The following is a 5,000-nucleotide window of genomic DNA, read 5'->3' on the forward strand; positions in this document are numbered from 1 at the left end:
GTTACACCCCCCCCCCTCTACTGTTCGCGCCCCTCCTTTAAAAATCTCCTTAAATCACCCCTCAGACCACCACCCCATCCAGCCCTCATACCCCTCCCTTTCAACCCCGTCATCTTTAAACCACCACTGTATCACAAAGCATACCAATTTAAGCTGGGGAGTCGTTCGTTCATGGGACTTTCGCCCTCTTCACATACCCAGCCCCGCATGACAAAATGAGTTAGCAAGCAGATAACATTGATCTAATGCTGATTAGGCTAATGGAGTATGATATTTTTTTGTTTCAAGTGTTTCACCGTCGACACGTAGCTCATCAAGTTCGTGGCTGGCATGCCATTGTGTATAAGTGCAAAGTGTACTAAGAATGTAATGGACATTTCCACAATTATGTTGAACATAAAAAGCCTCCGTGCCATAGTTTAGAGAAATGAGAAAGGCACAATTGCACCGCTAGGTGGATTAAAACAGGTTTTTTTTTGTATATGGATCATTAAAATTGTAACTAAAATGCTTTATAAATCCAAGCATGTTATTTGCTCTATTGATGATTGTGTTGTAATGGTCAATGAATGTTAATTTTGAATCTAGAATGACTCCCAAATCTTTAACTCTTTCGCACTTTTGTACCACTTGATTTCCTAGAGTGATTGAAATGTCAGGTGTGTTTCGTTTCCTACTAAAAGTTATTGCATTACATTTTTTTACGTTTAGTTGCAGAAGGCTTTTGTTACACCAGAGGTAAAAAGTTAAAAAAAATACTAATTTATTTCAATTTTAAAAAAACTTATACTACACACTTATACTATACTACGTCTTACAATCTTAACGTTCCTACTCCAACTGACTGCGGTGTTCCTCTGCAGTGGCTTCAGTGGCTGTTGTTTAGATTTGCGTCGACCGGCTTCTCACGAAAACATCTGTTGGCTGGTACGATTATCACAAATAACATATGGCGCGTAGACAATTTTCTAGGTACAGTGTCGGCGACCAATATTCTGTTGAAATAGAGTGTGCATTAACTTCTCCCTTCTTCAAAAGACTTTGTCCTCAAAGTTTCGAAGAACGTTCTTGTGTGGGCATATTCAAATATTGTTGTATTTCAATGAATCTCTCAGTTGAGATATCTGGATACGAATTCTTTTCAGGAATTGAATGTACAATGATTTCTGGAGGTGCTGTAGGAGATATTTCTTCTTTTTGTACATTAATCTTAATATCTGTACTTCCAGTTTTCAATTGAATTATCATATATATTCCAATTGCTATTATCATTAGTGTAATAGTGGAAACACTTATCGTGCTGAAGAGATTGAATCTCCATTGAAGTGACTTATTTTGAAGATAAACGTGTTGTAACATAGATCTATGCTTTAAAGTAAGATTTCCCAAATACTCAGGAGATGGTATAACGACAATATCATTCACGTTTACTATTAATCCTGTTGTTGGTCTGAATTCTTTTTGTGGGTCTCAATAATAGCATTTGAGTAATAATTGTCTTCCAAATGTAGAACGCATTCATCAAATTGTTTTAGGTACGATCCTTCCAAAGCTTGGGTATGATTGCTACAATTTGATTGTAACGTTATATTTATATTATTCAGAAGAATTGTTGCATCATTGATTCTTTTCACCATTCCGTTTGCATAAACCTTTTCGTAAGTACAATTAGCATGCTGTAGTTGTATCAAATTATTGACACATTGACTTGTTATTTTTAACAGATCAGGATCGCACAAGAAGTAATCTAAATCTTGCCAACATTGTTTTTGTATTTCATATACTTGTGACTTATTGACGAGAATATAATTTGATTGAAGGGAAATTCTTTTTTGATTATGAATTAAGGCATCTATATATTCATAATCATATGTTTCGTTTGATAACTGTGGAATTTTTAGCATATAGATCACATTAGTTGTATTCATAGCAACTTGTGCTGTAGCTTTTGTCAGCATATTTTCAAATGAAGTGACTGGGATGCTTTGTTCGATCAAAAATGTCTTAATCTTTAAGAAATCTTTAATTGATAAAATTCGACTACTGGGAATTCCATGTTTGGCAAGGAGTACAGCATCTTCAAGTATTTCGATTTGATGTTGTGTTGCATCTATATTCAAAATTATCTGCAGTAAATTCATCTCGACGACTTGTTGTTCTTTTGATTTAAAATCCAATTGTAATAGATCATTCGCCATTTTATTTAAATGCTGCATTCTGGAATTAATCGCCTGGTTGATTAATACTTGTTGATTGTTACTTTCGATGAGGTCATTCATGGTGTTGTTGATTGTTTTCAAATCTTCTGCATCAGGAGTTCCAGCTACCCATTTCAGTACTTTTCCAATGCTGTCCCATCTCTTTTGGCGATGTGTGTGAGGAACCAATTTATAATATGTATGAGTCAATAGTAAGTACTTATTTTGTAATAATGTATACAATTGATGATTATAAACATTGTTTTCAATGATTTTTTTCAAATTTGATAATTGTTGTTCCTATTTCAAAAAAACCTGTTTTAATCCACCTAGCGGTGCAATTGTGCCTTTCTCATTTCTCTAAACTATGGCACGGAGGCTTTTTATGTTCAACATAATTGTGGAAATGTCCATTACATTCTTAGTACACTTTGCACTTATACACAATGGCATGCCAGCCACGAACTTGATGAGCTACGTGTCGACGGTGAAACACTTGAAACAAAAAAATATCATACTCCATTAGCCTAATCAGCATTAGATCAATGTTATCTGCTTGCTAACTCATTTTGTCATGCAGGGCTGGGTATGTGAAGAGGGCGAAAGTCCCATGAACGAACGACTCCCCAGCTTAAATTGGTATGCTTTGTGATACAGTGGTGGTTTAAAGATGACGGGGTTGAAAGGGAGGGGTATGAGGGCTGGATGGGGTGGTGGTCTGAGGGGTGATTTAAGGAGATTTTTAAAGGAGGGGCGCGAACAGTAGAGGGGGGGGTGTAACCCCTCTCCGTAAACCATCAACTACGCCTCTGTTAAAATCCAGAAACCCTAAACGAGTCGAAAAAAAAATTTGGCCGGGATTAGGTTGACGTTTTTCAGAGTGATTGCATAACCTTTCTATATGAGAAAGGCAAAAATGTGCCAAAATCCAAAAAAGTGAATCGTAGTCAAATTTTTTTTTCGAGTTTGCATCAAATCTCGACGTTTCATGCACGTTGAACACATTTAGCATCAAAAATAAAAATTCTATTTTTAATTTTTCCTATAGTTTATATGAGAAATTTCTGTGTGGCCGTACTCTGAAACCCGTAATTCCGGAACCAGAATTCCGATCGATCCAAAATTCAATAGCAGCCGATGGGAAGGTTGCACCTTTCATTTGAGACTAAGTTTGGGCAAATCGGTCCAGCCATCACTGAGAAAAATGAGTGACATTATTTGACACATACGCACATACATACACACACACATACACACACACACATACACACATACACACACACACACATACACACACACATACATACATACACACACACATACAGACTTTTTCCGATCTCGACGAACTGAGTCGAAAGGGATATGACACCCGGCCCTCCGTGCCGGGATTAGGTTGACGTTTTTCAGAGTGATTGCATAACCTTTCTATATGAGAAAGGCAAAAATGTGCCAAAATCCAAAAAAGTGAATCGTAGTCAAATTTTTTTTTCGAGTTTGCATCAAATCTCGACGTTTCATGCACCTTGAACACATTTAGCATCAAAAATAAAAATTCTATTTTTAATTTTTCCTATAGTTTATATGAGAAATTTCTGTGTGGCCGTACTCTGAAACCCGTAATTCCGGAACCAGAATTCCGATCGATCCAAAATTCAATAGCAGCCGATGGGAAGGTTGCACCTTTCATTTGAGACTAAGTTTGGGCAAATCGGTCCAGCCATCACTGAGAAAAATGAGTGACATTATTTGACACATACGCACATACATACACACACACATACACACACACATACACACACATACACACACACATACACACACACATACATACATACACACACACATACAGACTTTTTCCGATCTCGACGAACTGAGTCGAATGGGATATGACACCCGGCCCTCCGGGCCGGGATTAGGTTGACGTTTTTCAGAGTGATTGCATAACCTTTCTATATGAGAAAGGCAAAAATGTGCCAAAATCCAAAAAAGTGAATCGTAGTCAAATTTTTTTTTCGAGTTTGCATCAAATCTCGACGTTTCATGCACCTTGAACACATTTAGCATCAAAAATAAAAATTCTATTTTTAATTTTTCCTATAGTTTATATGAGAAATTTCTGTGTGGCCGTACTCTGAAACCCGTAATTCCGGAACCAGAATTCCGATCGATCCAAAATTCAATAGCAGCCGATGGGAAGGTTGCACCTTTCATTTGAGACTAAGTTTGGGCAAATCGGTCCAGCCATCACTGAGAAAAATGAGTGACATTATTTGACACACACGCACATACATACACACACACACATACACACACATACACACACATACACACACATACACACACATACACACACATACATACATACACACACACATACAGACTTTTTCCGATCTCGACGAACTGAGTCGAATGGGATATGACACCCGGCCCTCCGGGCCGGGATTAGGTTGACGTTTTTCAGAGTGATTGCATAACCTTTCTATATGAGAAAGGCAAAAATGTGCCAAAATCCAAAAAAGTGAATCGTAGTCAAATTTTTTTTTCGAGTTTGCATCAAATCTCGACGTTTCATGCACCTTGAACACATTTAGCATCAAAAATAAAAATTCTATTTTTAATTTTTCCTATAGTTTATATGAGAAATTTCTGTGTGGCCGTACTCTGAAACCCGTAATTCCGGAACCAGAATTCCGATCGATCCAAAATTCAATAGCAGCCGATGGGAAGGTTGCACCTTTCATTTGAGACTAAGTTTGGGCAAATCGGTCCAGCCATCACTGAGAAAAATGAGTGACATTATTT

Source organism: Topomyia yanbarensis, chromosome 1 (genome assembly GCF_030247195.1).
Source record: "Topomyia yanbarensis strain Yona2022 chromosome 1, ASM3024719v1, whole genome shotgun sequence".
Taxonomy (NCBI): Eukaryota; Metazoa; Arthropoda; class Insecta; order Diptera; family Culicidae; genus Topomyia; species Topomyia yanbarensis.